Source organism: Piliocolobus tephrosceles, chromosome 6, assembly GCF_002776525.5.
Source record: "Piliocolobus tephrosceles isolate RC106 chromosome 6, ASM277652v3, whole genome shotgun sequence".
NCBI lineage: Eukaryota > Metazoa > Chordata > Mammalia > Primates > Cercopithecidae > Piliocolobus > Piliocolobus tephrosceles.
The window spans coordinates 31,046,455-31,058,995 of NC_045439.1; the positions used below are offsets into that span (position 1 = coordinate 31,046,455).

At 46.4% G+C, this 12,541-nt stretch overlaps 1 long non-coding RNA gene and 1 pseudogene across 1 annotated transcript; both read left to right on the plus strand.

Annotated features, from left to right (window-relative positions):
- Nucleotides 1-4,335: 4,335 nt before the first annotated feature.
- Nucleotides 4,336-10,709, plus strand: LOC111521146. The gene is made up of 3 exons (XR_002724881.1): nt 4,336-4,395; nt 9,122-9,481; nt 10,473-10,709. It is a non-coding gene; the product is annotated as an uncharacterized LOC111521146 (long non-coding RNA).
- Nucleotides 6,590-7,316, plus strand: LOC111521140 (annotated as a pseudogene).
- Nucleotides 10,710-12,541: the final 1,832 nt, after the last annotated feature.

A 12,541-nucleotide genomic window follows, 5' to 3' on the forward strand; every position in this document is an offset into this window, starting at 1 on the left:
GCCATTCTCCTGCCTCAGCCTCCCAAGTAGCTGGGACTACAGGCGCCCGCCACCTCGCCCGGCTAGTTTTTTGTATTTTTAGTAGAGACGGGGTTTCACCGTGTTAGCCAGGATGGTCTCGATCTCCTGACCTCGTGATCCGCCCGTCTCGGCCTCCCAAAGTGCTGGGATTACAGGCTTGAGCCACCGCGCCCGGCCTTAAATTGTTAAAGCCACACAGTCTCAAGGTGTTCTGGGGTTGAGGGCTCCAGCACCAGCCATGACTTCTTGGGATTCTATAGGAGCATGGAACAGATGGCCTCAACTGACTCCGTGAGAAACACCATCCTTTGCATCTTGGCAAGTGTGCTGGTGGTTTTGGCAGTAATGACGCTGACCAAAACCAAAGACATCCTCAGTCAATAGTGAGAAGTCAGCAGGCGAGTGCACCCCGGGTCCCCTCCAGCAGTGGCACTTCACCTGTCTCTGGCTGTGAAATGGAGGCTGAGGGGTTTGTGTTTTTAAAAGAATGACTTTTCCATCAGAGCTTTAAAGAGGCTTACACTGGAGTCACCTCATTTAGAAGTTTTCTTTTAAACTTTTTTTCCAGTTTTGTTGCTTTTTTAATTAATTAATTAATTAATTTTTTCTTTCAAGACGGAGTGTCGTTCTGTCGCCCAGGCTGGAGTGCAGTGGCGCGATCTCGGCTCACTACAAGCTCCGCCTCCCGGGTTCACGCCATTCTCCTGCCTCAGCCTCTCCAGTAGCTGGGACTACAGGCGCCCGTCACCACGCCCGGCTAATTTTTTGTATTTTTAGTAGAAACGGAGTTTCACCGCGTTAGCCAGGATGGTCTCGATCTCCTGACCTCGTGATCTGCCCACCTTGGCCTCCCAAAGTGCCGGGATTACAGGCGTAAGCCACCGCGCCAGACCCTTTTTTTTAAATTTAAAAGAATTCTCCATCTCAGAAAAATGAAGCAAAACGAAACAGTTCCAAGAAATTGGGCTTCAGAGAGCAAACTTGAAGAAGAACCTGCTCCACAAGAAAGGGGCTGGACTTGGACTTGCCGAGCTTCCAAATGACCACGAGAGGGCAGCAAAGACACTGGCCAGAGAAGGCTGACGCCCCAGGCTCGTCCTAGAATCATCCTCCAGGAAGGGCTTTGTCCCTCACTCTGAGCATCCCCTAGATTTGGAGTCTCAGCTATTTAAAAAAGAATGGGCTTTGGGCTTGTTCTTCCGATCATGTAACTAATGCACAGGAACTTTGGAAAATGTGGAAGGTCTGGAAATACATGAATCAAATTATTATAATCCTGCCATTCGGAGAGAACTACTGTTAATGTTTTAATGAATATCCTTCTGGACAGATGTAGAAATGGATGGAAATTTAGATACTGATACATATACATATATTTTTTGATTTCCTGAAACTGACATCTGTCACTATATACGAATTGGTGGTCTGCCAGCAGGCCGGGCGTGGTGGCTCACGCCTGTAATCCCAGCACTTTGGGAGGCCGAGGTGGGCGGATCATGAGGTCAGGAGTTTGAGAGCAGCCTGGCCAACATGGTGAAACCCTGTCTCTACTAAAGATACAAAAAATTAGCCGGTGTGGTGGTGCATGCCTGTAATCCCAGCTGCTCAGGAGGCTGAGGCAAGAGAATCGCTTGCACCTGGGAGGTGGAGGTTGCAGTGAGCCAAGATTGCGCCATTGCATTCCAGCCTGGATGACAAAGCAAGACTCTGTCTCAAAACAATAACAACAACAACAACAACAACAACAAACCCAACAGCAAAAAAAAGTATAGCCATCTATATCTGCATGCATATATGGCTATATTATTTGCCCAAGTGAGACTTGGAGGACCAGTCCCTACTGCACCCAGCACAGGGGTGAGGGGCCAGCACAGTGAAGGGTGGGCAGGCAAGACCAGTGTCCTCTGGTGCCAGTGGTTGTTCTGCTGGCTGTCTCCATAGCCTGGGGCTAAGCTTTCTGCAGTCTTAAGGAGAGGAAGTCGTGGAGCTTTCTAGCTCAAAAATATTCTGCTGCATGAGCAGGTGCTCTGAGTTCGTTGAATTTCATCAAAATGAGTCATACCAAAGGTGTGAAAGAGTGACAGGGTTTAAGGAGTTGCCACTTCCTGGTTCCACATGGGTACATCATCCTTTAACCCCAGACAGAGGCACTACTCATTGGGAATTCAGGCTGCAGCAATGGGCGTGGCATTTTCTCTCCAAATGCAAAGACTTTGAACCATTTCTTTGTCTTTGGATGTGGCCACCTATTCCCAGAGAAAAACATCAGCGTTCTTACTCTGCAACCCCTTTGCTCGTTGTTAAATGAGCTTCAAACCTAAAAAACAAAAACAAAAACAAAACAAAACAAAAAAAACCCCGCTGAAAATTTAGCGATGCCTGAATTGAGTTTTAAATGAGACACAGGTGTTGACTAGGTGAAGGGATGGGGACATCTCATTACCCAGAATTATAAGCAACTCTTGTTTCTCCACACAAATAGATGGGCCACCGCTGATTTCCTAAGGGAATTTTTTGTCCTTGCTTTGGAGTGAGATAAATCCAGCTTTGAATATCAACTCCACTACATCCTTATTTTGTCCTTGGGCAAGTCACGTAACCCTGGCCATTCCAAGGTAGAGCCAAGATTAAAATGTTGGAACCGTTTAGAAGGAAGTGTCAACTGTTCAGTCTGGCTGGAGCAGAGAATGAGAGGAGCCAGAGCAAGACGGGTCAGGGATGCCACACCAGGGAAGCCCACCAGGAGCTGCCACGGGATTTTAAGCAAGGGTTAAATCATATGATGACAGATGATATTTTTCCAGTCTCACAAGAGTTATGGCAAAAACCAACCACATGTATTGGAGGTTTTATGTATTTTACCATATGAAACTACACATATAGTCCATTGGCAGCATTCTCTCCTATTCGGGTGACCATTATTGGCTCCCATAGGCAGTTTGGCAGGCTTCCTACCCACCCCCACTCTCCATCCCAGGGGTGCCCATGAGATAACTCCAGTGAGGGTTGTCCCTACCCTCTTAAATGTGTTGTGGTCACATTCACAGCTCAGATGGTCTTTTCTCTTTCTTTCTTTTCTTTTTCTTTCTTTTTTTCTCTTTCTTTCTTCCTTTTTCTTTCTTTCTTTCTCTTTCTTTCTTCCTTTTTCTTTCTTTCTTCCTTTTTCTTTCTTTCTTTCTGTCTTTTCCTTTCTCTCTCTCCCCTCCATTCCTTCCTTCCTTCCTTCCTTCCTTTCCTTCCTTCCTTTCTCTCTTTCTCTTTCTCTTTCTTTCCTTTCTTTTCCTTTCTTTTTTTTCTTTCCTCTCTCTCCCCTCCATTTCCTTCCTTTCTCTTTCTTTCTTTCTCTCTCTTTCTTTCCTTTCTTTCTTTTTCTTTCCTTTCCCCTCTCTCTCCCCTCCATTCCTTCCTTCCTTCGTTTTCTTTCTTTCTTTCCTCCTTTCTCTCCTTTCTTTCTCTCTTTTTCTCTTTCTTTCTTTCTTCCTTTCTCTCTCTCTCCCCTCCCTTCTCTCCCTTCCTTCCTTCTTTTCTTTCTTTCCTCCTTTCTTTCCCTTCTCTCTTTCTCTCTTTCTCTCTCTTTCTTTCTCTTCCCTCCCTCCCTCCCTCCCTTTCTCTCTCTCTCCCGTTCTTTCTTTCTTTCCTCTAGATGAAGTCTCACTCTTGTTGCCCAGGCTGGAGTGCAATGGTGCAATCTTGGCTCACTGCAACCTCTGCCTCCTGGGTTCAAGCGATTCTCCTGCCTCAGCCTCCCAAGTAGCAGAGATAACAGGTGTGTGGCACCATACCCAGCTAATTTTATATTTTTTGTAGAGACAGGGTTTCACCATGTTGGCCAGGCTAGTCTCGAACTCCTGACCTCAGGTGATCCACCTGCTTAGGCCTCCTGAAGTGCTGGAATTACAGGTGTGAGCCACTGCGCCTGGCCTCAGATGGTGTTTCTTAACCTCTATCTGTCAATCATGCTTAAGCCTAACCAAGTTGGGGTGAGTGGGTAGGAAAGGAAAGAGGTCTTTTTAGCAGAGGGGGACATCTGGGTGCTCACCAGAGAGGTAATATTCAGAGGTGAGGTCTCCTTGAGACTTGGCACTCCCAGGCACTCACGCTGACCCATCAGAATTCATCATGAAGATGGAGCATGATATGATTTGGCTTTGTGTCCCAACCAAATCTCCTCTCGAAATGTGATCCCTACATGTCAAGGGAAAGAGACGATTGGATCATGGGGTCGGTTTCCCCCATGCTGTTCTCGTGATAGTGAGTGAGTTCTCACAAGATTTGATGGTTTTATAAGTGTTTGGAAGTTCCTCCTTCATGCTTCTCTCTCCTGCTGCCTTGTGAAGAAGGTGCGTGGCTTCCCCTTCGCCTTCTGCCATGATTGTAAGTTTCCTGAGGCCTCCCAAGCCATGTAGAACTGTGGGTCAGTTAAACCTCTTTCTTTATAAATTACCCAGTCTCAGGTGGTATCTTTACAGCAGTGTGAGAATCAACTAATATAGAGCTTCCTTCTAAGACTTCTATTGTGGCAGGTTTTGTTGGTTTTATATATATATATATATATATATATATATATTTTTTTTTTTTTTTTTCTTTGAGACAAGGTCTCACTCTTGTCACCCAGACTAGAGTGCAGTGGTGTGATCACAGATCACTGCAGCTTCAACCTCCTTGGCTCAAGTGATCCTCCCACCTCAGCTTCCCAAGTAGCTAGGACCACAGGCATGTGCCATCGTGCCTGGCTAATGTTTTTTTTTAAATTTTTGTAAAGACAGCATCTCACTATGTTGCCCGGAGTGCAGTGGTACAATCATGGCTCACCCAGGCTCAAGCAATTCTCCTGCCTCAGCCTCCCAAGTAGCTGGGACTACAGGCATGCACCAGCACACCGGGCTAATTTTTTGATTTTTTTTACAGATAGAGGTCTCACTATGTTGCCCAGGCTGGTCTCAAATTCCTGGTCTCACTGATCCTCCTTTCTTCGCCTCCCAAAGCACTGGGGTTAAAGACATGAGCCACTGCACCTGGGCCTGTAGCAGTTATTTCCTTCTGCCTCCCACACTGCAACTGGGAGGCAGTGCAGCAGGGAGGGAATGAATCCAGGCCTGTGGGTCACATAGACCTTGGTATAAACTTTGCCCCATCCCTGACAGGTTTAGGACCACAAGCAAGCAGTGTAAACTCTTTGGGCCTCCATTTCCTTGCCTGTCAAGTGAAAAATCACATTATTTACTAATTCTTTTTCTTTTTTTCCCCCGAGATGGTATCTCACTCTGTCGCCCAGGCTGGAGTGCAGTGTTGTGATCTTGGCTCACTGCAACCTCTGCCTCCCGCGTTCAAGCAATTCTCCTATCTCAGCCTCCCGAGTAGTTAGGACTACTGGCATGCGCCACCATGCCAGGCTAATTTTTGCATTTGTAGTCTGATCTTGAACTCCTGCCCTTATGATCTACCCGCCTTGGCCTCCCAAAGTGCTGGAATTACAGGCGTGAGCCACCGCACCTGGCCATTATTTACTACTTCTTAAGTTATTGAGAGAATTAAATGAGATGAGCAAGCACTCAAAACATCTAAACTAGAATTGTTGTTACTAAAATTAATTGTTTCATGCTCATATCTCTCCCACTGTACTGAAAGCTCCTGTGAGGGCAAGAATGGTATCATATTCATCTCCCTGTGATAAGCAGTGTGGACTCACTCATTAGGCTCTGTGGGCAGAGTGGTTAGGGCCCAAAATACTTTTAGAAGCCCATAAAAATGTTTTAATAGCTTTTAAAACAAGGGAAAAAATGAAGACAACCTAGCCTGATTAGATTTGTCTTTATAGCAATGCAGTTGTAAAAATATCATTATTGGCCGGGTGCAGTGGCTCACGCCTGTAATCCCAGCACTTTGGGAGATGGAGGCGGGCGGATAATCTGAGGTCAGGAGTTCGAGATCAGCCTGGCTAACATGGAGATACCCCATCTCTACTAAATATACAAAGTTAGCTGGGTGTGGTGGTGCTCGCCTGTAATCCCAGCTACTCCGGAGGCTGAGGCTGGAGAATCGCTTGAACCTGGGAGGTTGCAGTGAGCCAGGATCGTGCCACTGCACTCCAACCTGGCTGACAATGAGACTCCGTCTCAAAAAATAAAAATTAAATTAAATTAAAATTAAAATATCATTATTATTATTATTATTTTAATGGAGGATGTCAGGCCTCTGAGCCCAAGCCTGCACGTATACATCCCGATGGCCTGAAGTAACTGAAGAATCACAAAAGAAGTGAAATGGCCTGTTCCTGCCTTAACTGATGATACTACCTTGTGAAATTCCTTCTCCTGGCTCAAAAGCTCCCCCACTGAGCACCTTATGTCCCCCGCCCCTGCCCGCCAGAGAACAACCCTCTTTGACTGTAATTTTCCACTACCTACCCAAATCCTATAAAACTGCCCCACCCCATCTCCCTGTGCTGACCCTCTTTTCGGACTCAGCTCACCTGCACCCAGGTGATTAAAAAGCTTTATTGTGGGGGTGCCGGCCTCCGCCCGGCAGGGAGGGGCTCTCTCCGGAGGCTCAGCCTCCTCTGCTCCCCATGGGCAACTGCCAGGCAGGGCACAACCTGCACCTGTGTCTGGCCCACCACCCACCACTGCTCTGTGCCACTTTGATCCTGCTGCTCCTTGGTCTCTCCGGCCTGGGCCTTGGCAGCTTCCTCCTCACCCACAGGACTGGCCTGCGCAGCCCTGACATCCCCCAGGACTGGGCCTCTTTTTTGAGATCTTTTGGCCAGCTGACCCTGTGTCCTAGGAATGGGACAGTCACAGGGAAGTGGCGAGGGTCTCACGTCGTGAGCTTACTGACCACCTTGAACTTCGGAGATGGTCCCGACAGCAACAAGACCCGGACATTCCAGGCCATGGTCCTGGGTAGTCAGATGGGATTGAAAGGATCTTCTGCAGGACAACTGGTCCTTGTCACAGTCAGGGTGACCACAGAAATGACTGCAGGAACCTGCCCGTATTTTAGTGCTGTTCCAGGAATCCTACCCTCCAGCCAGCCACCCATATCCTGCTCAGAGGAGGGGCCCAGAAATGCCACCTAAGCCCTAGAATGGGTGAGGAGTGCGTTAGTGTCTGCCGCCACAAAGGCCTTGTGCTGACCAAGCTGCTCACCTCGGAGGAGAGGAGCTGGCTCTGTGTGGCCCCAGGCTGCTGGTCTTGGGCTCCTTCCTGCTTCTTTTCTGTGGCCTTCTCTGCTGTGTCACTGCTACATGCTTCCACCCGTGCCAGGAGTCCCACTGGTCTAGAACCCGGCTCTGAGGGCACCAGCCTAGTTCCCGACTTGTTTCTCAGGTGTGAATCAACTCCTTGGGCCTTTGCTCTGAGTTGGAAAAGGTCTTAGAAAAAGCGAAGAGCTGGAATGTGAGGGAAAATAAAAAGCTTTTTTGCCCCCGTCCCACAAAAAAAAAGCTTTATTGCTCACACAAAGCCTGCTTGGTGGTCTCTTCACACAGATGCCTGTGAAAGAGGAAGTAACCCACAAAGGCTGAGTGCCTAGGGCTCCTGCAAATCATGAGGCCTTGAGTACAAGGGCCTGGAATGACACAAATCAGGTTGGAATTCCAGCTTCGCCACTGAGCTCAGAGTGTGACCGGGAGAATTGTCCTTTCTCTTTTCTTTTTTTTTAAAAAATGGAGACAGGGTCTCGCTATGTTGCCCAGGCTGGTCTCAAACTCTTGGCCTCAAGCAAGCCACCTGCCTCGGCCTCCCGAAGTGCTAGAATTATAGGCGTGACTACCGCACCTGGCTGATTTTCCTGTTTTCTCATCTGAAGACAGGGTCGTTGATAAATCTTGCTTTCCAGGCCACGGGGTGCTGCCCGCTTTTGTCTCCTTTGGTATGTATTTATGCATTCAATGTCTGTCTTTCCCCACTAAGCTGTAAGCTCTACGAGGGCAGGGAGCCTGTCTTCTTTATTTCCTACATGTGACATTTACAGCCCTCTTACTGCATGCTATGCATTGTTCTAACTGCTTCAAATGCATGACATCAGCCATGAAGTGTTTTATCCCATTTTACAAATGAAGAAACTAAAGCTATGTGGTCCGATGACTTGCCCAAAATCGTACCGTAGGAAACAGTAGGGAGATGAGGGTTTGAACCCTAGGACCCACACTCAACCATAGCCTCTGGCTAGGATGCTCAGCCCAGAGCCTGGCAGACCGAAGTGGGAAAGAAGCAGGTCCTGGAGGGGGCGAGAGGCTCAGAGGATGCAGAGTCTGAGACCCTGAAATGAAGATTTGTTCCTGGTGGGTGGCTGTGCAACGGAGGAGGCAGCGAGTCAGGAGGAAGAGGTGCTCCTAGCAGACAGGTGTTTTCCATTCATGAAGGAGGAAAAGTTCAGGTCAAGAGAATGATCTGACCACATCAAGCACCATAGGGATTCTCCCCTCAGTGAGTCACCCCAGGAAACTGACCACGTTTGTTCTTTCTGGCGTAGAGGGACTAACAAGCCCAAAGGGGACCCGTGGTGCTCCAGGGCTCTGCAGCCTCCACCAGAACAGGCCAGGCACTCCTCCACTGGCTCCTCTCCATGTGCCCACTTTATGCTACTCACACATCGAGATATTGGTTGGTTGTTTTTCCACTTGAACTTTACTTTTTGTAATGGTTATCTTTTCTGGCTACAAAATCACCCACATAGCTTCATCTTAGAAAAAGCAGGCCGGGCGAGGTGGCTCAAGCCTGTAATCCCAGCACTTTGGGAGGCCGAGATGGGAGGATCACGAGATCAGGAGATTGAGACCATCCTGGCTAACACGGTGAAACCCCGTCTCTACTAAAAAAAATACAAAAAACTAGCTGGGCGAGGTGGCGGGCGCCTGTAGTCCCAGCTACTCGGGAGACTGAGGCAGGAGAATGGCGTGAACCTGGGAGGCGGAGCTTGCAGTGAGCTGAGATCCGGCCACTGCACTCCAGCCTGAGCGACAGAGCGAGACTCTGTCTCAAAAAAAAAAAGCAGAAAATACAAATAAACATGCACACAAAATAAACAAGTGAAAGTCCCTCATAATCTCACCCTATGGGAATAACCTGGTTTAATATTTTGGTGTATTTATTTCCAGTCTTTTTGAGAATTCCTGAGAGTCAGGAATTCAGGAGTGACTTACCTGGATGGTTCCGGCTCAACAGTCTCCCAGGAAGCTGTAGTCAATCAATTGACAGAGGCTGTGGACTCTGGAGACTTGACTGAGGCTGGAGCATCTGCATTCAAGGTCAGTTACATGACTGGTGGCAGGGAGTTCCAGTTCTTCGCCACACAAGCTTCTGTGTAGGACGGCTCGAGACATGGTTCTCCACAAACTGAGTGACCCAAGAAGAGAGTGACAGCACCCGAGAATGGAGCTGGTGTTTTTATAACTGAATCTTGAAAGTGATATGCCGTCCCTTCTTCTGAATTCCATTTGTTGGAAGTGAGTCTTTAGGTATGTACATCTTTATACATGTGTGTACATACATGCATGTATGTATATATATGCATTTATAAATATGTTTATATATCATATAATATATAAATTATAGATAAAATATAAATATATGTTACATATATACTGCATAATATACAAGCAAATTTACATATTTCCACTTGTGATTTTTTTTTGAGATGGAGTCTCGCTCCGTCACCCAGGCTGGAGTGCAGTGGTGTCATCTTGGCTGATTGCAACTTCTGCCTCCTGGGTTCAAGCAGTTCTCCTGCCTTAGCCTCCCAAGTAGCTGGGACTACAGGCATGCACCACCATGCCCAGCTAAAATTTGTATTTCTGGTAGAGACAGGCTGGCCAGGCTGGTCTTGAACTCCTGACCTCAAGTGATTCACCAGCCTCAGCCACAGAGTGCTGGGATTACAGGTGTGAGCCACCACAGCTGGCCTCACTTATGATTTTTTTACTTTACGAAGTTGCAAAAGTGATATGTGTCCATTACACTCCTTGACTTATGGCAGGGTTCTATCTATATAAACCCATCATAAATTGAAAATATAACTCAAAAGTTTGACTTAAGATATTTTCAATTTATGATGGGTTTATCATGACATAACCCCATTATAAGTCATGGAGTACTTCTATACACACACACACACACACACACACACACAGACACACAGACACACACACACACATTTCTCACTGGTTCCATTCCTCTGGAGAACCCTGACTCATACATCATTATGGAAATGGTTGAACACAGGATGGTTCATATAAACCATGGTTGTTGCAAGGGTTAATTCCAGCAGGCCTGGAATTGACATAGACTGATTTACCGAAATAAAAGCTATTCCTGTACAGCACTGAGCCCTAGTCAGGGCATTAAAGACACCAATTAATAGTGCTGTTTCATAACCATGAATCTGAGGGATTTCAACGTGGTTTGTACGGGCTTATCAGCAGCGTTTATTTTTATTTTTACTTTGTTCAGCATTGTGTATTGATAACAATGAGATTGATGATTTGTTCCTGGTCTTGGTGAGACCCCTGGAGGACTGTGCTTTTGGGACTGGTGACACAGCAAGAAACATGCCCACATGAGCAGCAGGGTATATGACACCCTGGTGGAAACTCCAGCTTGGGACTCCCAGTTCTGAGGTGTTCTGTGACACATGGGTGACTCTAGAGAGAAGGTATGTCTTGCGTGGCTCTTTCAGAGGTGGACCAATTGGAGCCTGCACCTGGCCTCTCTGGATCCCTTGATGTCCTACTTAACTGCTGTTGCTGCATTAAATGAATGCTTTTGCTGCAATAAGCAGTAGCTTTGTAAGCATTGTCAACTTGAATCCTGTGAATCTTCTTTAGCAATCAAACCCTGCCTAATGACCACTGTTAGTGCACGTAGGATGTAAGCAGCCCTGGTTTTCTTTTTTAAAAAAATAGAGACAGGGTTTTACTATGTTGCCCTGGTTTTTAAAAAGGGTTAGATCTACACAAATAGCCTGGGAAAAGGTTTATAATGTAAGTGAAATGAGTAATTTGCAAACTAAGAGGTAAAACATGATGTCATCTTTATTTCTCTTAAATGTGTGATGCCGTGTGTGTGTGTGTGTGTGTGTGTGTGTGTGTGTGTGTGTCTATCTGGAAGTATTTGTAGAAAATTAGGGGAAAAAACAAAGAAGTGTAAAGAAGTGTGCACCCTAAATCATAAATGAGGGTTACCTTGTTGTGGGGTATGTGAAGTGAAGGAATAGAATGGGCTGGAAGGCTACTGCTCCGGTTTGAATGTTTTTGTCCTCTCCGAAATTCATATTGAAATGTAATCCCCTATGCAACAGTATTAAGAAGTGTGGCCTTTAGGAGGTGATTGAGGCATGAGAGCTCTGCCCTCATAAATGGGATTAAGTGCTCTCATGGAAGGGTGTGATAGAAAGAGTTTGCCCCCCTTCCACTCACTCTGTCCCTTCCACCATGTGAGGACACAGTGTTTCTCTCTTCTGGTGGACGGAGCAACAAGGCACCATCTTGGAAGCAGAGACAGGGCCTCACCAGGCACTGAACCTGCCAGCACCTTGATCTTAGATTTTCCAGCCTCCAGAAATGTGAGAAATAAATTTCTGTTATTTATAAATTATGAAGTCTGTAGTATTCTGTTGTAGAGGTACAAACAGCCTAAGAAATCGGTACCAGAGAAGTAGGCCTGTTGCTATAACCAATATCTTGAAATATGGAAGTGGCTTTGGAACTGGTTAAGGGGTAGAGGCTGGAAGAGTTTTGAAGCACATGCTGGAAAAAGCCTGTATTGTCATGACCAGAATGTTAAGGGAGATTCCAATGAGAGCTCTGAAGAAGAAAATTGTAGAGACAGCCTCAGTGTTAGGGATTATCTAAATGGTTGTGAACAGAAAGCTGGTATTCTAGAAAAAGCCAATCTGATGAAGTCTTAGATGAAAACGAGGAATATCTTATCAGATGTTGGAGGAAAGGCTATCCTTGTTATAAAGCAACAAAAACTTGGCTGAATTGTATCTGTGTGCTACTGCTTGGTGGAAAGCAGAATTTAAGATCAATGAACTAGCATATTTAGCAGAAGAAATACCAAAGCAAAGTGTTCAGGGTGTGGATGGCTTCTCTTAACTGCTCATGGTAACATGTGAGAAGAGAAATAATTTAAAGATGGATTTCTTTTTTTTAATGGAATATCCCTCTGTTGCCCAGGCTGGAGTGTAGTGGCACGATCTTGGCTCACTGCAACCTCTGCCTCCTGGGTTCAAGTGATTATTCTGCCTCAGCCTCCTGAGTAGCTGGGACTACAGGCATGCACCAACATGTCTGGCTAATTTTTGTATTTTTAGTAGAGACGGGGTTTCACCATATTGGCCAGGCTGGTTTCAAGCTCCTGACCTTGTGATCTGCCCGCCTTGGCCTCCCAAAGTACTGGGATTATAGGCGTGTGCCCCCACGCCCAGCTTAGAGAGAATTTTTAATTAAAAGGGAAGCAGAATGATTTGGAAAATTCTCAGCCTGGCCATGTAAAGAATAAAAAAGCATGTTAGGAGA